This window comes from Pinus tabuliformis, chromosome X, assembly GCF_031772625.1.
Source record: "Pinus tabuliformis cultivar Carrire ecotype Pingquan chromosome X, CPIR1, whole genome shotgun sequence".
Classification (NCBI taxonomy): Eukaryota; Viridiplantae; Streptophyta; class Pinopsida; order Pinales; family Pinaceae; genus Pinus; species Pinus tabuliformis.
In genome coordinates, this window is record NC_142308.1 from 526,578,946 (window position 1) to 526,604,204 (window position 25,259).

The window sequence follows — 25,259 nt, forward strand, 5'->3', positions numbered from 1 at the left end:
AACAGGAACAGATTATATAGTCAGAGCAGGTCACCAACACATATGCAACAACACTTTTCAGATTAATCTGTGGCCTCATTGGAAAATTGCTTGGTGAACAGAATCTCTCCCAAAAATAATTTTTTTTTATATGGCTTCTGTTGAAAGGCAAAATTCTAACATCTGAGAACCTTAAAAGAAGAGGCATCAATGGGCCATCCAGATGCCCTAATTGCTGCAAAGCCGAAGAGACAATATATCATTTATTCATAGAATGCCCATTTGCTGTAGAATGCTGGAGAAAGATGTCCTTCATTGGCAATTTAAACTAGGACCCTCAGCATACCATAGCTGAGACAATCTATAAGTGGAGAAAATGTTGTCCCTGGAAAGAAAAAAGAAGTCACTTGGTGAAGAGAGTATGGAACGCTCTCCCCCACACCTTGCTGTGGCGAATCTGGCTAGCTAGAAACAAAAAAAAATTCCAAGATAAGAGCACAAATACACGAACAACCTGCAGCAAAGCTAAAATTCTCGCTTTGGAAACTATTTCAACCAACACCACTGGAAAAATCGATGCAACACAATATAGTGTCGAGGAACGAGACTTAATAAGCTACATCTTGGATAGACAACATAAAGTATTGGAAGGCAACATGAGCGAAGTTCAGAACAAAGCAGAAGCTAGATCATGGAAAGTCAGACTAAAAGAACAAGAATTTGCCAATTGGATTCAAAAGAGCAACTGCTACTCCTTGTTCTTCGACGGGGCATCCAAATCAAATCCTGGTATAGCTGGAGCAGGGGGACTGATTATTAATGCCAATGGGGAGTGTATCCTTCAATATGAGTGGAGCCTAGGGAAGGTTTCGAATAACAGAGCCGAAGCTCTAGCTTTGTTTCAAGGCCTAACTCAGCTAGGAAAATTGGGAATAAAGAAAGCACAGGTATTTGGGGACTCCTCAGTTGTAATTCGCTTAATGGTTCATCAGCAAAACTCCCCCAACACTCTGCTCCAACAAATTAACAAACGAAACCAAATTCTTCATCAGGCGATGGAAGACATCCAATACTATCATATTCTCCGAAACCTTAACAAGAAGGCTGATGATAACGCCAACAATGCGTGTGGAAGACCTGTTGGCACCTTAAGATGCAACTCCAGGGAAACTCTCCAATATCTGCCATGATCTCAACTGAAAACATCAACGTCAAGCCCAAAATCGTTGTCAGGCCCGAAATTAGTCACATTACTTGGGCTGTCATTGGGATTGACCTCTGCAAAAAGATAGCACAAGGGCACGAAATCCACAGGATAAACATCAAGTGGGATAATCGTATCACGCCCGCCGGCAGATCTCCCAACAGATCTGTCTCTTGGATTCACTCGGATTTTATTCAGGTCTGCCAGCAGACCACCCTCCAGTACCCCGTGACTGGACGGCCCCTCTCCCGCCTCTTTTCATCCCAGCTCCCCCCTATATCTCTCCCCCCTCCTTCATTCCCCAGCGCTATCTCCCTCCGTCGCTTGGTTCCCTTTCTCTCCTGTTGCTATCTCCCTTCGTCGCTTGGCTCCCGCGGAAATCTCTGCTTCTGTCCCAGAATCATCCTCTGCCCTCAAAGCTCTGTTACGAGCCTTTGGACAGTCTCATTTTACTCCTCTTCAGACTGCTACGCCTACAGGCGTCTTACTCATCAGGATCAGTTTATTCTCGTCTTAATCATCCTTTGGCCCCAAAGCTCTGTTACGAGCCTCTGGACTGTCTCATTTTACTCCTCTTCAGACTGCTACGCCTACAGGCGTCTTACTCTCATATCCTTCGCTGAACCCTTTACCTTCCCCACCCTTTCGGATCACTGCGCTGTGAGCTTTACATCCTCCTTCGTTCGCATCTTCATATCCTCCCAATCTCCCGCAACTGTTTCTATGGCACGCAGCGAAGATTGTCTGCACTGTGCAGACTTGCAAGCAGAGCTAGAGGAAGTCAGGGCCCAGCAGCGCATTCTGGAGAATCAACAAAGGATTTTAGAGACGAGGCTTGAAGATCAGAACCGCATCTTGAATGAGAAATACCGGGCTGAAATAGATCTGTTTCTGCACAGGGTGGCCTCTCTGCATGACCAGTTCAGTCACTTATCAAACCGATGCAGCCACGCGGAAGAATCGATTTCAATCCTGCAGTATATGATGGATAAGCGAAACAAAGCTGCTCCCAGTTCCTCAAGTGCCAAACAGCCTGAAGTGGATCCAAATCCGGAGGAATCTACCGCAAGACAAATTAGCCATATTGAAATAGATTAAAATGTTTTGTAAATGTCAATTTTGGTTGTCTCAATATGTAAGAATCTACAGCAGCTCAGGTAGTTTTAGAACTAGAACAAGCAGAAAAAGGATCAAGGAGAGATCCCTATTTTGTAACTCTCCTGATCCAAGCTGCCATCGATATCTAATGTACTTCAGGAGCTCTGACTCCTCTCCTTCTTTCAACTCTTAATATAGCAACCGACTTTGTTAAAAAAAAAATGGTAGGATTACTAGATGGTTGTTACTATTAAATGAATTCAATATTTCATTCTGGATAGGCCATGAAAGGAAAACAGAGTTGTTGATTTCCTTTCCAAGATGCAGAATGATAATATTGATACCTCTATAAAGAATAATTTTCCCGATGAATATCTATTTTCAGTATCTACTAAAACTCCTTGGTTTGTAGATATTGCTAATTATTTGGCTACAATAAAGTTCCCCACACAGTTACCAACCAAATAAAGACAAAAAGTTATCAAGACCAGTGCACCTTAGTCATGGATAGAAGGAGAATTGTACGAAACTAGACATGATATGATCATCGGGAGATGTGTTCTAGAGAATGAAGTACTAGAGATATTAAAAGTAGGTCATAATGAACCATGTGGAGGACACTTCGCTGATAAAAGAACTGCATACAAGGTACTTCTTTTGGTATATTACTAGCCTTCTCTTTTCAGAGATGCCAAGGAATATTTCAAAGATGTGATAGCTGCCAAAGAATGGGAAAACACATTCCATAGGATGAGATGCCTCTATAGCCTCAGGTACTAATAAAGCCTTTTGAAAAATGGGCATTAGATCTTGTTGGTCCAATCAACCGTCCATCTAAACAAAAGAGGCATATTCTTGTTTGTACAAATTATGTCACAAAATGGATATAAGCTAAGCCACTTCCTTTTTCTATTGAAAATGAGTAGTTACATTTCATTTTGAGGATATTTTCACTCATTTTGGTGTCCCAAGGGAAATTGTGATAGATCAAGGTGCTCAATTCACATCCAAGTTGGTGCAAAATATTATGGAGCAATATAAGATCAAACATCGGAAGTCCACTCCATATTATCCACAAGCCAATGGGTAAGTAGAATCTACCAAGGTACTTGAAGCAATCCTGACCAAGATTGTACACTTGCATAGAAGAGATTAGGCATAAAGACTATTGGAGGCACTTTGGGCATACCACACCACATGGAGAAACACTACTGGACATACTCCTTATGAGCTTGTCTATGGGAAGCAAGTATTGCTTCTAATTGAATTCGAGATGGAGACTTTTAGAACAACAACAAATTTGGGGCTTGATCTATCTGAAGCTCAAAAACAAAGACTGGCACAATTGAAAGAGCTAGATGATACCCGACAAGATTTCATACAAAGAACAAACATAATCCATCATAAAAGAACCGGGTGGCATGAAAAATTCATCAAAAGCAAGAAATTCAAGCAAGGTGATCAGACCCTTCTTTTTTATTCTAAGTTTAAGTATTTTCAAGGAAAATTTAAAACACATTGGCTTGGTCACTATGAAATAGATATTGTTTTTGGTAATGGAGCAGTGAGAATCAGGACTATTGATGAAGAAAATCTTACCTTCCTTGTTAATGGGCATAGGTTAAAGCTATATCATAAGCCCTTAACAAGAGAAGAATTTGGGAAGCATTTGCAAGAGAATTATAATTTAAAGCTAGTAATAAAGGATGACCTTTTCTTCCTTATAACTGAAAGAATTGTATTTTTTTTTTCTTGTAAAAAAAAAAGAGAAAAAAAAGCATAGGTATGAAAACTAGCATTACTAGTATTTCTATGCAGAAAATATTAGCTGGAAACCAAGGTCCTTGGTAGCTTAGATTTTCACATTTCTCTTCTTCTTTTTCCCACTTTCTTTTATCCTACGTTTTCTCTTGAATAAATTTGTAAGTTTGAAGCAACATCATTAGTAGATCAACATCAACAACATTGTTAGAAATCATCATGAGAGGTCATCAACACCAATAAGGGTCAGGCACATCAATAACAAGAAGTTTTCAAGTAAATGGTTAAATTTAAGAAATAGCTATGAAATTTGCAACATTTTATAGCTCATCTCACATTCTGTAGCCAATTATAGACCTACAAGCATTTTCAACCTCGCAAGCATTCAAAGCATCAAAAAACTACAATCATTATGGACTTGAAAAAACTAAAGTTTTTTTTTTTTTTTCACACAGAAAGGAAGGACATTAGTATTAAAAAGCATGCAATATAAAGTATGCTATAGGATGATTAGATTAATTTTCATTTACAAAGCAATAGAATTATAAGCTTGTCGAATGTTTATGATACACATTTTGTAATAATGAGCAAAATTATGACCGCATTCCATCACTCATCTTCATATCCTTATCCATCACGTAAAAATCCTTTCCATCGCATATAATTCAAATTCCTTGATTCTAACAGTCCTATAAAATTGGATATTAGAATCATGGCAAATCATTTATGTGAAAGGCAAAGTTTTATTAAGAATTGACCACCGTCTTAACAATCTATTTTAATCCATCCCGAGCACTATCAGACCAACTGTTCGATCGTCCATTCTTCCATCCATTTATGTTAATAGAGGCAATTTAGAGACATAACTCCTCTTTCGCCATGGGTATTATTGTTTGATTTGAGCCAAATGGTATGAATTTCTTTAGTGCCTATCCAAAAGTTAGAGATCGGTTGCAGAAAGCAGGGTGGCTAAAATTCTTTAAAAAATTTGATGGACGTGAAGCGCAAGTGGCCAAAGCATTCCCTTGAGCATTTCATGGAGCGGAAGAAAAAAAAATGGAGATATTAAATTAAAAATCACAGAATCGTTTGTAGCAGAAGCAACAAAACTTCCGAGGCATGGTGAGAGTTGGTTAAAAAATCAGAGACTTAAAGATGAGCAATGGAAAACTTTCCTACACAATTCAAGCATGGATATGGAAACTTTTGAGAAAGGGATTCTAGTTACAATATTAATATACAAATGGAGGAATCTACTATTGGTACTTCAAAAAATTCTCACTTGTGAAGGTAGGTTTGGAACCTTACTCTTCTATCATGCCAGATTGTTAATGCACTTCATTAGAGGGAAAGAACCAAACTTGCTTTATTATTTGATGTGGAGTTTAAAGAAAAAGGATTTTAATATATAAAGGGACTCTGGGATTTATATCAACATGGTTTAGTAAAAATCCTTAATGAAGCACATCTGAAGTCTATTGGTGATAATTGGCAAGACTTTTTAGTGAGGAATCATTTCATAGAAGTTTTAGAGGAAGAAGAGTGACCAAAAACTAAGAAGATTTGGTGTAGAGCAGTTCAAAACCCTAACCCTGAACCTATTATCAAATAAGAGGCTTTGACCGTCAGTGAACTAACAAAGATGGAAATTCTACCGGATGAGACAAAGGCTAACACTCCCCTTAGCTGAGTTTTGGAAAAGATTAAACAGAAAAATGACAAACAAAATGTTAGAAGAAAGAAAGCCATTCAAAGTGTCAAGTAACCAAAAATAATAAAGGAGACATAGACAACAAATAAGAAGAAACAAGGCAACAAAAGGAGGACTATACAAGAAGTGGTAGAGTCAGAGCATAAGTTAAGAAGAAGGAAACTGATTTCCAAGCGCTCAATTGAACAAGCACGGCAAGAGTCTCTAGAAACTGTCAATCTTGATGAAGAAGACCATATTGATACAGGGGCAACAACAAAATCTCCATTTCATCAAATTCAAAATCCAACCAAAAAGACTCCTGAAATCGATCCTATTCAAAAATAAATTTATGATTACTTGGAGACTCTAGAACAAAGGGCACATAAAAAGGTAAATCCTTCCATAGAAACTGAATTCTTTGAGAATCCTTTATATAATGATATTTTTGAAATTAGTCCAAAGATTAATACTATTTTATGAGAAATTTTTCGGCGAAAATCACATGAAATCTCATTTGTCGATGCGTTTCAAACCAACAAGTGTAGTTCATCGTCAGGACAAGTTGAAGAAACAGATCTAGCTTTGCTATTAAATAGTTTGAGCAGGACCTCCAACGGCTATATTTCTTGACCAAGCAACGGCTATATGGACTAATGGCTAAATTTGACCGGGCAACGGTTAGCTGAAGGGCATGACTTCTATTTTTATAATTCCAATGAATATTAAATTGATAGTTAGTTAAATATATAGATAAATAATAGTGTAATTAATTATTAAGAGATAATAAATATAGTTAGTTATATTTTTATTAAAAAGTCAAAAGGACATATTTTATTAACTTATAACTAAAATAAATAAATTATAAAATAAATTTATTTTAAATTAGTAGTTATTTACAAATATTATAGAATTTTTTTGGGGGTTATACGAATAATTATAACTATAACTTCAAAATAAATAATTTTTAAAACAAAATAATTAATAATTAGTTAAAAAATTATTAAATATATAAATAATAGTGTAATTAATTATTAAGAGATGTTAAAATATAAGGACTTATAATTCGAAAAATAAATAAATTATAAAATAAATTTATTTTAAATTAGTATTTATTTATAGATATTATAGAGATTTTTGGGGGGTTAGAAAGAATATTTTAAAATTGTTCTTATTATTTTTTTTATTTTTTTAAACATATTATCCTAGATTGATCTCAATAAATAGAATTATTATTAGAGTTAAGGAATAATCGCTTTGCTACTATCAATCTAATAGTGTATAACAATACTACTTCCAAGATAGATCAAGACATTGTTAATACTCTGAAACATGAAATCTATGAATTAGAAGTCTTGAACATGCATATCAAGGATGAAAATGAAGTGGTAAGGTCGCAGAATGAAGTATTGAAAACCCAAAATGACACAATGATGTTAAAAATATGCCATCTATATAAAAGGAATCAGAAACTCAGGGAAAATAACAAAGGACTCAGACAAAAAGTAAAAGGGTTGCAAGTAAGAATTTTGATGAGGAAGCCAAGATGGTCACTTAAAGTACAAAGCAAGGTAACACATACAAAATTGGATGTTTTAATCCAGGAATAAAAAACAATTCAGTGACAAGGCACTTCTCCAGTTTTGAACTTTTAGTGCATGAGGACATGCAACATCCTCAAAGTGGGGGAACATTGAGGTCTTGAATTGTCATCTTTTTGACAACCCTTTTACCATCACGTCCATCTTTTTCCTATATGATTTTTCTACATTTCCAAGCTGTAAGGACATTTAGGACATGCTCAAGAATAATAAAAGGTATCATTCATTCATAGTTTATGATCTATAGATTATTTGTGGAATTTAATAGAAAACATCTCTATAGTTATTGACATGTACAAATTCCACATCTAATCAGTCTTTCTGTAGCTCAACCCATGGTTAGACAGGTTATTGCGAGCTTGAAGGAGAACAAGATATATGGATGGATGCCAAATGTCAAGCATATGGACATCCACCTAGTGTATCCACCCAATAGATCACATAGTTGGAGAATTTTACTAGTCAAACTAGAAGTCAACTTTGGTTCTAATATTCTATCCTTGCATAGAGTTTGAAGGCAAGCAATGTCATCAACAAGCGAGCTTGGAATTGAATAAGAAAATTTTGGATCCAAAGTCGACGATGTGTTAAAATGAAATATTCTCATGATTTTATCTTATAGTAGCAAATCATGGGAAGCATATTTCTTATTGTCATTTGAATATTTAGATGTCATTTGAAAAACTAGTTTCTCAGCTCGAATGTCTTCGAAGCTGTTAGATTAGGATATTATAAATTTCTTTGCAAGCAAAGACAGTAATAGGTTTTGGTTATAGTTTGTAATTGCTACTTTGATTTAAGACTTTGTTTTCAATATAATCACTCTATTTCTAGCATATTGTGAATGCATTCGTGAGTTAACTTTTTGATCTGAGTTCGACCTCGCTTAAGCTAGATAGGAGGGCCTCTTGAAGAGTTTGTGAAGCTGTATTATTTCCATTTCATTTATTTTACCAGCATTAGTGTCATTTTGCTTTGATTTCTGAATTGGTTTTACTGGTTCAATTAATTTCATTAAGCATGATCTGTAAGCTACCGTGGATATTCCACTGGACAGTTCCTCACAACATATCTAATAATAATATATTAAAATTCTGAATTTCTACATTATTATAGTTTTATCAAAACTCTAGATCTGTAAATTTAACTGTAATTAGTTCATGCATGTGAATGGAAATTATGCGAAAAATTAGAGGATGACAAAATATTCTCTCACACACATAATACACAAGATATGCTTTGGGAAACCCTTTCAGGAGAAAACCCAGCTCGAAGGTGAGCTGCTTTGCTCTCTTTCTTTGTCTGGAAAATAAGGCTGCAAGTGCAAAGAAGTAATGCTTGTGGCTCGTTGGCTGTTACAATGCACAAATCCGTTGTGTGTGCTCTACCTCCTATCTCTCTTAGATATCTTTGCTCAACTATGGAACATAATGCTCTCGAAAGAATGGAATTCCTCTTCCTCCTAGTGGCCCAGTTATAACAAAACTTGATAGCCTACTAGTGGTTAAGTTTGACTACATCAACTCTTAAATAGAGTTACAATATAAACTCTTCTAGAGTCTTTTACATCACAACACGTGGCTAGTCCCTTTTCCATGAATAATGGGGGCTGATGCATCATCCTCTCGGACCATGGTGGTCAAAACAGGAAGGTCAACTTCTGAGTGGCATAACTTTTGCATACAAACTCCGATTGACGCGCTTCATACATTGTTGGAAAGATATTTGTTGTTAAAACAACAAAAAAATGTGCTACACTAAAGAAACTAAGTTTTAACACCAAAAATTTTTGTTTGATGCCTCGAAATGCTCCTGGAAGGTTTCAGACCCCGTTTTGCCAAATTGGGTCCCATTGGTAAAAATGGTCCCTTGAGCTGATTCCTCCACTTTTTCCACTCTGAATGCATCGAGATGGATGAAAAACAATATAATTATCCAATTTGGATAAAAAAATAAGTCTCTTATTTGGTTATGTAGTAGGTTGAGCACTCATTTAAAAGAAAAAAAACACTAAAAACATTTTCTTTCTCAGTTGTTTACCTGAATTGATAGCTTAGTCTCAAATTTAATGTTACTCTGGATGGGTTCTAGTTGAAATGGTGCACACTAGAAATATTAGTAATGTTAATTTTGGTAGCATCATATGGTTTTCTAGTCTCAAAGTTTGTGGAGAGGCTAAAACACATGAGATATCTAGAACCTAGAAATCGTTTATGGAAATTCCACCTAGAAATGACTCAATTAAATTAATTGATCGATAATTAAAAAATGCCTATGTCTAACTTAGGGAAATAGATTAACTAATAGGAATTAATTGAGAAAGGTGAGAATTCTCTAGAAACTCACATGGATCGACTTAGAGATGATCTCATCCATCGATAAGGACTTAACCCTGGTTGTTGGTGATCCAATTGGAGATTATAAGAGGAGGTCAATGGTTTAGAGAAGAACACACTTGAGGTCAAGTTCCTTGGCAGAGATCGAGTTTCCCAATTGTGCTGATTCAACAGAGAGAAGTTTGAGCCATAGAGGGGACGTAGAGACAGTGAGGGGCAGAGACAAAGAGTCTGGAGGAATTTTTCCGGTTCTGGAGAGTCAGTTATAAGACAAATGAGTTTCCTCAGTGAGGTTGTGCAAGGATTGCTCAGGTAACTTCAGAGGCAGAGTTTGATTTAGCTGGTATGATGGTTGATTCATTCGCTGGAGGCCAGGATAATTTTCGAAGGGGCTAGCGAGTCATTCTCAGAGGCTGAGTTGAGAAGGACAACTTGATCAGAGCAGCTTCCAGGCAGTGCGTCTAAGGGTTTGTGCAACATCTGCACAAAAGGATGGCGCATGGGTTGGTGTAGCCCAATTTTTGCTAGTATTGGGAGCTGGATCAATGTCAGGTGAGGTAAGAATTATCTCACCAATTTTTGTGTTGAGTTTATCTTGTAGAGGATTTCTAGTTTCGGGCATCCAATTGTACTCAAAATTTCACTGCTGCATAATAATAAAACCCTCCTTTGCTGCACCAATTTTCCCGCTTTGGGTTTTTTCTGGGGAGATTTTTCCAAAAAGAACTATCAATTTTATTTTTTTTGTGTTCTATATTTCTCAGTTTCCATCATTTTATTTTCCACAATGTTTTTATGGTGAAAATTGCAATTGTGATTTGATTTGGTATTTGTCGTAGCAAATAAACCACATAAGGATTTTATTCGTTATTAGAATAGGATTTCAATTTGATTCAATAGCATAAGTTTAAATCTTTCTAATTATGCTCTTTAGAATAACTAATTATTTTGATTCATTGCTTAGCATAGTTGTTTTCAAAAGGCTTCAAGAAAGAACATGTGCTTGATGTTGAGGAGTCAGAAATAGTTCCACAATAGTCATTTTGTTGTCAACGCTTCGAGTCTAAATCAAGACCCATATGCGTTCATTTAACAAGAATTACTTTTGAGTAATTGAATTTTACATTTCGCTTTAGATTTAGAACACTTAACCTAAAATAATCCTCCTAGCACATATAGGGCACATACACTTCATAAGAATACGATCCCTGAGTTTGACAATTTAATGACATAATTTAACTATCAATTAAATTACCCAACAAGCAGGTCGTGAGTGCAACTAGTTCCACCCACTTTCTCTTTATCCACTTTTCATATTGATATCATGATGTTGTATTTCATCACCAACTAGTGTGGTCACTGTGGGAAGGTTTGTATGTTTTGTTTCCATAGATTGTTAGCATGTGTTTTTTGTTTTACTATTTAGTGGACTTTAGGGGTAGTTTTAATTTTTAATATAAATTCGCCATGGCACTTCGTTGTTTACATAGAGTGTAGGGTTTAACACCTGAAATTTAACCCGAATCATCAAAAATTGTTATTGAACAACCTAAAATTACAAAACCTGAGACATTGGAACTTGAAGTGGTAGAACCAGAAACTATTGAAACTTTGGAACTGGAGGTAGTTGAATGTGAAAATTTGGAACCAAAGTTAGTTGAATTTGAAACTTTAAAACCAGAGGTGACTAAATCGAAACTTTAGAACCAAAAATTATTGAAATAGTAAATTCAGAAATTTACATTCCTCCTTCAACAAGTTTAGTGTCTACATATTTTCTAGATAGTTATCAAGAGTTTGTTTCTTCAGGAGATGAAGTTTTTCGACCCGACTTGTTAAGTGCAGAGGAAATTTCTCAAGAATATTACTCTCTAATTAACCCTCTAATAACTTATTTGGGAGCTCCTCTTCTTCTGGAATTACATAGAGAATCTCCATGGAAAGTTAACCCTTGGTACCAAGCTATCTTTGTTTCTACACCTGCAAGAATAAGTCCTAGTTTACACACTCCTTTATTTACTACTCTAACCATGACCACTAAGTATACATGTGGAAGTACCCTAATGCAAAATTCATATTTTGTTGTAGGAGGATTTTCAAAACCTAGTACATCTTCCATGTTTACTAGATTTTTTTTACCTAGTAGTTCTTTGATCTTAGTAGACCTAGTGACACTTATGTTTATGGTGGACTTTCAGTACCTGTTGGGTATCAATCACTCAATGAAAATTTCTATATCTATGGTTGGTCCCTCATTTTTTTTATTAACCCCCTTGGTCTCTCGGAATGCCATCAAGTTTGTCTGATCCAAGCATGGTACAGACCTCCCAGACTATGATTTCTTTGCAAACTTTTGTGCCTAGTATCCAACCAAGGTTCCATCATTTTATTTTCCATAATGTTTTAATGGTGAAAATTGCAATTGTGATTTGATTTGTTATTTACTGTAGCAAATAAACCGCGTAAGGATTTTATTCGTTATTAGAATAGGATTTCAATTTGATTCAATAGCATAAGTTTGATCTTTCTAATTCTACTCTTTAGAATATAATTTAAATTCAATTCTTAGAATATTTATTTTTATTCATTGCTTAACATAGTTGTTTTCAAAAGGCTTCAAGAAAGAACATGTGCTTGATGTTGAGGAGTCAGAAATAGTTCCACAATAATCATTTTGTTGTCGAAGTTTTGAGTCTAAATTAAGACCCATGTGCGTTCATTTAACAAGAATGAAATTTGAGTAATTGCATTTTACATTTCGCTTTAGATTTAGAACACTTAATTTAAAATAATCCTCCTAGCACATATAGGGCACATACACTTCGTAAGAATACGATCCCCGAGTTTGACAATTTAATGACATAATTTAACTATCAATTAAATTACCCACCAAGCAGGTCGCGAGTGCAACTAGTTCCACCCACTTTCTCTTTCTCCACTTTTCATATTGATCTCGTGATGTTGTATTTCATCACCAACTAGTGTGGACACTGTGGGAAGGTTTGTATGTTTTGCTTCCTTAGATTTATTAGAGTGTGGTTTTTGTTTTACTATTAAGTGGACTTTAGGGTGTAGTTTTAATTTTTAATATAAATTTACTGTGGAACTTCATTGTTCACATAGAGTGTAGGGTTTACCCCCTGAAATTTTACCTGAATCATCAAAAATTGTTGTTGAACAACCTAAAATTACAAAACGTGAGACATTGGAACTTGAAGTGGTGGAACCAGAAACTATTGAAACTTTGGAACTGGAGGTAGTTGAATATGAAAATTTGGAACCAAAGTTAGTTGAATCTGAAACTTTAGAACCAAAGGTGACTGAACCCGAAACTTTAGAACAAAAAATTATTGAAATAGTAAATTCAGAAATTTACATTCCTCCAACAAGTTTAGTGTCTACATATTTTCCAGCTAGTTATCAAGAGTTTGTTTCTTTAGGAGAAGAAGTTCTTTGACCCGACTTGTTAAGTGCAAAGGAAATTTCTCAAGAATATCACTCTCTAATTAACCCTCCAATAACTTATTTAGGAGCTCCTCTTATTGTGGAATTACATGGAGAATCTCCATGGAAAGTTAACCCTTGGTACGAAGGTATCATTGCTTTTAAACCTAGAAGAATAAGTCCTAGTTTACGCACCCCTTCATTTACTACTCCAACCATGACCACTAAGTCTACACGCGGAAGTACTCTAATGCAAACTTCATCTTCTATTGTAGGAGGATTTTCAAAACCTAGTATGTCTTCCATGCTTACTAGATTTTCTTTACTTAGTAGTTCTTTTGATCTTAGTAGACCTAGTGACACTTATGTTTATGGTGGACTTTCAGTACCTGTTGGGTATCAATCACTCAATGAAACCATTTCGAGATCTATGGTTGGTCCCTCATTTTTTCATTAACCCCTTGGTCTCTTGGAATGCCATCAAGTTTGTTTGATCCAAGCATGGTACGAACCTCCCCGACTATGATTTCTTCGTAAACTTTTGTGCCTAGTATCCAATCAAGGTTTGACCAACAATCTAGTTTGATGATTAATGAGGTAAATCTCCCTCAAAAACATCTTGTAGGATATTATCCTCCTACTGGGGGGCAACCTCCTGTAGGATTTTATCTTCCAATGTGGGGGCAACCTACCATCAAATCTTATCCTCCTACTAGGGGAACCCCCTGTTAGATCTTACCCTTCTACTAGACAATCACCTCAAGGCTTACACAACATGTTGGTAGTAAGATCTTTACTAGTGCGCCATTCCCTAGAATGAAAGGCACCCCATGGAAACTAACTTATGGTGCTGGAACTCAAATACCTACAATTCAATCTCAAATTCCTACAGGTCAACCTCAAATACCTTCAGGTCAACCTTAAATTTCGAAAGGTCAATCTCAAATATCTATAGGTCAACCTCAAATACCTACATGTCAACCTCAAATACCTCCAAGTCAACCTTTCTAAGTTTTTCCTTCTATGGGTTAACATGTTCAAGGATTTCTGCAATTGCTTACAAGCTAGCCTATTTAGGGTTTCATTCAAAGTCCTTAAGGTCATCCTGTTTAGGGTTTTCCTCAAATGCATGTAGGACAACCTTTTCAAGGTTTTCCTCCTCCAACTTGTCTGGGTGGAATTAGAATTCCTGCAACACAACCTGCTCAAGGATACCCTCCTCCAGTAACTAGACCTTACAGTCTCATGGTTGTGTTGTAGCTGCAACAACTCCCCATTTCGGTTTCGTGTTTTAACAATAAATGGGGACCCTTCTTGTCTTTTTGATCAAATTCTTCTAATTTCACTTCGAGCTTGCTTTTGGTCTTGATTTCATTAATGTAAAGTGTCATTTTCTGCTTATGATTCTTTTGTTGCATGACAACACTTCATGTTATCATTCCTTCCCATCGAACGACACTTGTGACACTTGGTCGCTTTACCCCTCTCTACAAGGGGACGTTTTGCCATCTTGCACCACACATTGGGATCACACATTCGCTTGGTACACCTGCATTAAGATAAGTGAATCACTCACATTGTAAATAAATTGTATATTGATAGAACCCTATTAAACAAAAACCATGATCTCCCTGAAAAGTGTGTTTAAAAAATGTATTCTAACACATTATAAAGTTGATAATTGTTTTTGTTTTGTTTTTATTTAATTTTTTTTTTTTTTTTTGGGTTAATGTTAATGTTTTGTTTTAAACGTTTAATGCTTTTATTTATTAATAAATGTTTTGTTTTTATTAAAAAATGCTTTTGTTAAACCAATGATGTTGTATATACATGTTTTTTTTATTATTTCTAATTTTATTTTTATTTTGTGTATTATTGTTTTTTTGTTTGGTTCATTAATATTATTGTTTTGTTTTTGTTAATTAATGTTATTTGGTTTTGTTAAATAAATTGTTATTTTTAATAATTGTTTTGGCCGTAGTCTTTAACGCGACTTTTTGAAAGCCTTTCCGGCGATTTTTTCCGATGAAAATCCGGCAGTAATTTATTGAAATCGAAGTTTGATAACTAGTTTTTGCACAATGAAAGCGTCCCAGGGGTTTTTCAGGGTGCTGAATCCGAATATGCAGTTAAAAAACCATTTTAACTGCAACAAATCATGATTTCGTTGCAATTTCTTCCGCCGGATTCCGTCACCGGAATCTCAAAAAGTCGCATTATAGACAACTCCATTGTTTTGTTGTAATTGTTAATAAATGTTTTTAAATATTTCTTTATAATTGTTTTATAAATATTTTTGTAAATATTAAAGTCAAAACTAAATAAGCAAAAGGTCACTTCACCTTTAAACGACTTCAATGCCATGGCTTGGAAATCCTAAATCAAATATGATTTAATGTTCACTTATGTTATGACATAGGTTCAAAGCATACAAACGATGATGGCGCTCGGTCAACTTGCCACGATGGCGTTTTTGGCGTTATCCTGCACCTCGGTTTGATGTATTCCTCCACGCTGGCTCATGCAAAAAATTACAACAACGAAAAAAACTCATCGAACCTCCATGACGGCTTGCATTAACCTCCACGGTGGCTATGACGTGTCTGTGATCGGTTATTCCTGCACGTGGCCGGTGTAATATCTTCAGTCCACTGTATTTGGTTTGGTATATATATGTCGTCTCACATTAATTAAAAAAAAAGGCAACTGTTGCATTTTATCATTTTTTTAAGATGAAGAAAGTGAAATCTATGTTAATTTATCAATTTTAATTAAAAGTGTTAATCATTTAATTTTTCTTTTGTTAATCAACGAGTTGATTTTTTGTTTGTGTAGGCACTTTTAAATTCACATATCGTTTTTCTTCACAAATCGATGGATGTCATACTAATAGATTTACCTTTGTTAGTCATTTTGTTCATTTTTCTTTTGCATGCTTACATATTGTTGATAATGTGTGTAGGTGTTGTACGTCGTCTTAAGTTCTTTCAGATTATTTAATAATATTTCACTAACTTGCAAGAAAATGAGAAAGTGATCATTTTGTTAGATTAATATTTTGCGAACAATTACTTTTAATTCACATACATATTGTTTGATTGGTCTATTTTGTATGTTTTTTTTGAAACACTAAATTTTGTATTTGCAACTATGCTTCCAATAATAGTTATTTGATTATTTTTATTTGTCAAATTTACTATTCATCTTTTGTTTCCATGAACATGAGTTTAACTTAGGCTTGTATATACATCTGGAACATAGAGGTGGAACTATATTTAAAATATGCTTTATTCATTGTGTTTTCTTCATATCTACAAAAATAAAAATAAAAATAAAAATAAAAATAAAAATAAAAATAAAGCCACCTAATTTTGATGGAGATGTGAAGAAGCCGGAAGATGCGAAGGCTTGGATACTTGGGATGAACAAATTCTTTGAGTTGCATGATTACACATATAACACGAAGGCCAGAGTAGCGATCTTCAACTCAAAAGGTAAAGCAGACATTTGGTGAAGATATGTTAAGTGGGTCAGAGACATTAGGACAGATGATTTGAGTTGGCATGAGTTCAAGAGGCTTTTCAAGAAGAAATACTTGTCAGAAAGGTACTATGACAGTAAGGCCAAAGAATTCTATGAGCTAAAGATGGGATCAATGACAGATGAAGAGTACACGACCAAGTTTCTAGAGCTATTGAGGTATGTACCGTATCTTATTGATGAGAAGGCTAAAGTTCAACGATTTGTCAATGGTTTGCCATTAACATTTAGAGATCGGATTGAGTATGATGAGCCTCAATCACTTGAGGAAGTTATTGGGAAACTGAAGCATTTCTATGAACAGTCAAAGCGTAAGAATTAATCTCAGCAAGGATGGAAGGGAAAAGACAAAGGTAAAGGTAAATGGCAGCCTAAGAGGACAAGGCCTCAGAATGCAGATGAGAAATAAAATGTGGCACCGCAAAAGAAGTTTAATGCAACTAGACAGGGACATGAGTAACAACAGTAGCATAGAGGTGTTGGTATTGGTCAGTTGGAGTGTTGTACATGTGACAAGGAGCACCTTAAGAGGGATTGTCCACAGAATCAGGTTGGTAGGCCCCATATATATAATGCGCAGGAGGCACAGACTGTTGGGGATGTAGGCCAGAGCATTCCTCATAGTTATGCGGCGGTGGACAACAGGTAGGTAAAACACCATGCATCTATCATTGAGATGGACGGTTAGCTTTGTGATCAAGTTATTTCTATTTTGATTGAACCTAGATCTAATTATAGCTATGTTAGTTCTGACTTGGTGGATAAGTGTGGTTTGAGTAAGGATTTGCATGCAAAGTCTTGGTTAGTGTAGTTGGCTACAAGTACAAAGAAGCGAGTTCATCATTGGGTAAGAGCTTGTGCATTTGATTTGAATTGTATGCCTATCGCAACACATTTGAATGTATTACCATTGGGATCATACAGTATGTTGTTGGGCATGGATTGGTTGTATCTTCATAGAACCAAGGTAGACTATTATGACAAAGCCATTGAGTGTGTTGATGACAATGGAGAACCAAGAGTCTTGCAGGGTAAGAATAAAGCCACATCAGTTAGGATGGTGACAGCTATGCAAGCAAAGCGTAGTCGCAGGAAAGGGTGTATGTTATTTGCAGTACACATTTCTAGTGATAAGGGTAAGGAGGTTGAGGATGCAGATGTGTTGAGCAGGTACCCAGTTTTGCAGCAGTTTCAAGATGTATTTCCTGAGGACATTACAGAGTTTCCACCTCACAGGGAGGTAGAATTTTCTATTGAGTTAGTGCCAGGGGCAGCTCCAACATCAAAATGATGACAACTCAGCCGCTTAAACACAACAAAGTTGCATCTTTACAAAATTATTCGTGGACCTGTGGGTTATGGGCCCACATATATATATCGTAAGCATTTTAATTGGCAGATTTCACAATAAACCCGTAGTCCGCGGAATCAAAACCTTCAGTGAACTACAACATAACTGCCCAATCACCATCAGCGCTCATTGAACGCTTAAGACCAAATCTCAAATAAGTTTAACCCACGTTGATAACATATCGGGTCCGCTCGAAATGTTAAACCATGCACATGTTCGAGCGCGATTACCGTTTGATCTGTCAACCAACGAACAATCTCGATTGTCGGAACTCAACAAGGATTTAACCCCGCTGTATAAAACCTCATCGTGTTCGAAATCAGAATTAATCCTCGTTCATCTTCCAACGTGATATCTGTCCTCTCAATCACCCAAGAGATGGCTGTGATCTATCCGGAACTCAACGAGATTAGGTCACAGACTATAACTCTCTCGGGTTCATTTTTTAATTATCGCTTACGGTTTTGAGGCCGCGCGAGAAACCGCTTCCGCCTACGAAAACCACCTTTTCATTCTGTTTAACACCCGCGCTTGTTATCACGCAATGATTGTTAGATCTGTTGGATCTATCCAATCAGACGACTATGGTGGTTTTATCTGAATTCTTCTTCTGTCATTAATATCCGTCGATCTAAACGATTCGACGATTCCTGTTCTTTGCTGCCTACGCCATTGATCTTCTGCTTATTGGTGGAATTACGTAAACACGTTTATCTCTGCCATACTCTGGTTAAGGCACTCACATTACTCATACAACACTCACTCTATGATATTGTATTTCATTGGATCACCATCGATCCTGATAGTGATCAATGGTCGATCGATAAACCTTTAATACAGATTTAGCTCATACATATAAACTATAAGTAAACAATACATAGACACAAAGAAATCCACATAACATGTATATTTCAATTATATACAGAATCGATTACAGTCTAAGGTATTTTAGCCTTAGTTACAAATTCTCCTCCGGTTACATTGTATCCTCTTTCTTCTATCACAACACGCAGTTACACAATTTATAAAAATAACTAAAGAATCATGAATCATTCCAGATCCATGATCTTCCCCTAAGATCACTCAAGCCAACGCATAAATCTCTCGTTATGCTTAGATGGCAGATAATTACATTAATTCAAGTCTTCCAAGGACTTATCAATTCCATCAATTTACCTCTGTTTTAAACAGAATTTGCCCCGGTTTACAATCTTTGTCCATGTTTCCTCTTTAATAGCTTTGGGTTCCAATTTTGATTAAGGATGCTCAGATGCTCTTGCATTAGACTACCGAGGTACAAAAATTTATGATCTCCTAGTCATATGCTTCTCCTTCATCCCTTAGCAATTCTACCCACCTCCTTAGTGGAATTGCCTTTATGATCTTTCCGTGAGCTGCAACGAAACCTATGCAGTAACAATCTTCCCTGCTACACGATACCTCACCAAGCTTCTCTCCTCTGAGCTCAGTCTTTTTGCATCTCTCTGGTTTTCTCTTCTTTGGAACCATTTGAGCACTCCATGCTCTAGGTTGCTGCAATCTTCTCACCTTCTTCAACTGTTACTCTACATAACAACATAAAGATCACAAACTCACCAATCTTCACATAAATGTACCTTCTCTCTTCGCACACAGAATCTACTTTCTCGTAGGAAAACTTTTCCCTGCTTTGATACCAAAAAATGAGCACACATGAGTTGGTTGATTTAAAGCTACAGTTGAAGGAAATGTTACAAGGGGTACATTAGGCCAAGTGTATCACCTTGGGGCGCACTAGCATTGTTTGTGAAGAAGAAATATGGTACTCTTAGATTAGGCATTGACTACATGCAGTTGAACAAAGTGACCATCAAGAACATGTATACATTGCCGAGGATTGATGACTTGTTTGATCAATTGAAGGGAGAAACAATGTTCTCGAAGATTGATTTGATATATGGATACCATCAGGTACGTATCAAAGAAGAGGACATTTACAAGACTGCACTTAGGACCAGGTATGGGCATTATGAGTTTGTTGTTGTTCCATTTGGCTTAACTAATGCTCCATCTACATTTATGTGTTTGATGAATAGTGTGTTGCATATGTACTTGGATAATTTTGTTATTGTATTCATTGATGATATACTGGTATATTCTAAAAATGAGGAAGAGCATGCCAAACATTTAGCATAAGTGTTGAGGTTGTTGAGGGAGCATCATGTGTATGCTAAGCTCAGCCAGTGTAGTTTCTTTTAGAGTGAGGTACACTACTTGGGGCATGTTTTCTCCGAGGAGGGCATTGCAGTAGATCCAAAAAAGATAAGGGCCGTCACGGAGTGGGTAGCTCCTAAGAATGTGGATGAGGTGAGATCTTTCATGGGTTTGGTAGGCTATTATAGGAGGTTCATCAGAAACTTCTCGCAGATTGCTTATCCTATCACATCATTGCAAAGCAAAGGTAATAAGTTCGAATGGACAAAGAAGTGTGAGACTAGTTTTGAGCAGCTTAAGTAGTTGTTGACACATGCACCAATGTTATAGATTGCAGATCCGGACAAGGAGTTTGTAGTATGTACAAATTCTTGCAAGAAAGGACTTGGTGGAGTCCTTATGCAGGATGGACATGTGGTATGTTATGAATCATGGAAATTGAATGAGCACGAGCAAAGCTATCCCATGCATGATCTTGAGTTGGTAGCGATTATACATGCATTCAAGATGTGGAGACATTATCTTCTGGGCAGTAGGTTCACATTGATGAGTGATCACAGTGGTTTGCGATATCTATTTGACCAACCGAATCTGAATGGTAGGCAGGCTTGATGGTTGGTTACGATCAGTGAGTTTGATTTCGATATCAGGTACATCAAAGGTAAAGAGAATAAGGTGGCAGATTCTCTCAATAGGTCAGTACAGGTAAATCACTTGACAACAATGAGTTCCTTGTTAGAAAATTATATATTACAAAGCAATGGAACACATAAAATATTGTAGAAATATAAACACAAAAATGCATAAAACAAGAGAGACACAGATATACATGCTTCACCTAATTTGGGCTACATCCACGGAGAAACAACCAATCCTTCCTTTATATTATCCAGCAAAATGAAGAGATACAACCTACAGTAAATCTGTTGTAATTTCCTCTTGCTCTCACACAATCTCCTCTCTCTCTCTTGCTCAGAACACACATCTCTCCAGCCGCAATAAAATTCCCTCTCATATAGTGAGGGATTGCCTTCAAGGGAAAAAAACCCTAAATTAAACATAACTCCTACCGTCATATCATCTGCCTAATGAACCCCTTGGACCCCCCTTGTGGTGAACAAACTTACGAACTTGGGTCCAATGCGTCAACACCTTTGAATAAAGAAGATAATTAGGCTCCACATCCAACACTCCTATGTGACAAATCTACATGATAGGATCTTGTGGGCAGGTCAGCAAGATGTCAGATATATGGATATTGTGCATAGGTTGCAACATAACACAGGTACAGGTACATGTGATTGTACATGTATAGGTACATGTGATGGTACAGGTGATAGTACATGAATACAACATATGATCCATACTTTTAATTCACATACAAATCGTTTGATTGGTCTATTTTTCCTTTTGTTTTGTTTTGTTTTGGAAACATTGTAAATTTTGTATTTGCAACTATGCTTCCAATAATAGTTATTCGATTAATATTTAATTGTCGAATTTACTATTCATCTTTTGTTTCCATGAACATAAGTTTAACCTAGGCTTGTATACACATCCGTAACATAGAGTGGAACTATATTTAAAATAAGCTTTATGCACTGTGTTTTCTTCATATCTATAAAAATACAAAAAAAAACATGTTTCCCAAAATCAAGCCTCCATTCATTGGATCATCACCTTGTGAAGGGTAAACTGGTCCCAAAATTCCAATCATGACTTCCATTAACGGAAAAGAAATCTAATCAAGATTCTGACTAGGAAACTCCTCTCTATTGCCCATACGAAAGTTATCCAAAACCTAATTTTAGTAGGCAGTTGTCATTTCTTGCAACCTTGGACTTACCAGACTTATCATAACTTACCAATGATCTGATTCTCCATTATCCATTATGGCCGGTCATTTCTATAAAGTTACTAAGCGAAATTCCAAAATTTGATAGTAAACCTAGTGAATACCCATCAAATCATGTTATGAATTATCATTTATAGTGTTCTTCGAACTCCTTAAATGATGATTTGATTTGATTAAGTATTTTCCAGTGCACTCTTATTGGTAGTGTAACTAAGTGGTACATTGAGTTTCCACGAGCATCTTTTGTGAATTTAACACATTTGCAATGAAATTTTTGACCCATTTCCAACTACTCACCCATTATGAAATTGGTATAAAGATTTTAACCTAATTATGACAATCTACATCCACACGCATTTCTGATCACATTCATGAATGGAGATGTAGATATCGGTTAAAAAAGCCTCAATCCCAGACCAATTATTAGCAGATTGGTTCACTAAGTCATTGTTGCCCCCAATTGCCTATAATGTTGCCATGGGTGGCGTTTTTACTGAGGAGAAAATTATCACTCGTGCCCAATATTTGGACCTTGTATATTCCCAACCATGCATGTTGTATGATTTGATTGCTCATGCTTCTTGCCCATCGAATAATCCTACTCGATTAGCTTCTGTAGAATCTCAAATTACTGATGGTGTGATTGGTTTTGTTAATCAACAGTCAGGGAGTAAATCATTTGGTCATTCCAATTCCAAGGTTACTCCAACTGTTGTGACTCAAATTGTGTCCCTTCGTCCTACCACTACTCTTGTCACTACTTTTAAGATTAATGCAATTTAGTCAACATCAACTACTAAATCTCAGCAAGATGGAAGTAATAGAAAGGGGAAAAGTAAAGCTAAACAAAATTCCCACCAATAGGAAAAACCCAAAACTCAACCTCTTGAGGAAAAGTGTAAACCTAAATATCCTTGTATTATATGTGACACTGTTCATCACATTAAAGAATGTTTGCATCATGATGATGTTAATTGTTTTCTCAAAGGAACTTCAAGCACACCTATTGTTTTAAAGGACCCCTTCCCTACTCAGGAAACCCAAATGGTTGCACAAAATGAATCCTCTTCCTGACCTGGTCATGTGATGATGTGTCAAGAGACTATTTCAGTGGTAACATGAGCCAAAGATTATAGTCCTTCTGTTGGAAGTGCTACTGATCAACCTTATTCATATACTCCACGTATTTTTTGTCCTTTATAAATCAAGAGATCAAATTCCTATATAGTGACCCCCCCGCAAAAAAAAAAGGGTGTTCTTCATAGGTCATATTTCATTCCACATGCCAGGGTTGTTCAAAATTATAACATTGTAGAATATTTGGCTCAAGCTCCTTCAAGAATGTCGATCCTCAAAGTTCTTCAAAGTAGCCTTGTACAAGGGAAAAAGGGTGTTCTTCATAGGTCATATTTCATTCCACATGCTAGGGTTGTTCAAAATTATAACATTGTAGAATATTTGGCTCAAGCTCCTTCAAGAATGTCTGTCCTCAAAGTTCTTCAAAGTAGCCTTGTACAAGGAAAATCATTGTTGTTAACTACCAGTGGAATATATCCATTATATTCGATTGTAATAGTATTTGATTTGGAAGATCATGTACCTAGGCTCCCACACCAGCTTGCATTCCAGATCCAAATTGTTGTGCGTGAAAATAAATTTTTTCATATTCTCATTAACGAAGGAGCCTCCACATGCAGAATGTCCATATCTTGTTGGAAAGCCATCGAATCTCCATCATTCAACCAATCACCAACCACATTGAAAGCTTTCAATGATAGAGGGCTTAAACCCTATGGTATCCTAAATGTGTTGCTTCTTGAATTGGAAGGAAAAATGGTAATCGCCGAGGTAGAAATTGATGGCACTATCAACTATAACCTTTTACTTGGATGTATCTATACCTATGCTATGTATGCGGTAGTTTCTACTTTGTTTCGTGTACTTCGTTTCCACCATCAAGGGAAGATAGTCACAATAGATTAACTAGCTATTATTCTTCTAATCAACATTCAATTGGCAATGTGCCTTTCATAGGTAAAAATTTGTTCTCTTATTAGAATGTTGGTGTGGGTCTTTTAAAAGATTCATCGTTAATGGGTACTTTTACACTCCCACCACCCAAAATTTTTCCTTATGTCACTCTGATTAATATGGTTTTGACTAGCACTAGTGGACCCCTTGAACCATATGACCCTTGGGTAGTGCCTAGTCCATTACAATATGAAAGTTATGGCTATCAAATGCCACTTAGTCCAATTGAATATGCATATGAAGCAATACATTTGGGCTCTGTGGCTTCTACTGAATCTAATGACCGAATTAACATGGTATTAGATCAATATTCCCAATCTTCCTAGCTTATTTCCACCTCATCTCCTGATCCTTTTGATGATATTTTCCCTACTGATGAAATTATCATGGAGATTATGTCTTTAGGAGAAACACCATGGGATGATAGTCATCATCGTTCCTCCTTTCTCCCTAAGCTAAAGACTATTGAGAATCATTTTGAAACTTTGATTTTACTTGAGATAGTCAGTGACTCTCAAACTCCCTTTCTAGTCCATGATATTCTATACAAAGGGAATTTGGGAAAAATATTGGTAACCAAGCCTATTGACATATTGATAAAACTCGATTTTGTGGAATATGTTCATATAGGTGTCATTTGTTCTTCTAAATAAATTCAAACTTATACAACCCTATTCAAATAATTTTGTGATGTTTTTGCTTGGTCTTATGAAGAAATTACTAGCATTGACCCACAGATTGTCATTCATGAGATTAAGACATACCTTGACACTAAGCCTGTTAAGCAAAAGCTATGTCTAGTGCATCCACGAAAAGATGCTACAATTAAATTTGAAGTTGAAAAACTTCTAAAAGTAGGTTTCATTTATCCTGTACCTTTAACTAATTGGGTTTCTAATATTGTTCTAGTCACGAAGAAATAAGGTACAATTTGTGTATGTGTTGATTATAGGGATATCAACAAGGCTTGCCCTAAGGATAATTATTGTAACAACCCTAGTGAAAATTCCATGTAATAAAAGTTAATAAAGGAAAAAATAATAACCACGGTTGATGGGACACTTATTCCAAGCTGAATGTTGGGTAAATGATCTGAGGGGGTGTTCATTTGATTGTTTATGGATAAGGAAATTGGCAAAGGCAATGACTAAGGATTTGGAAAGGAAAAACAACATT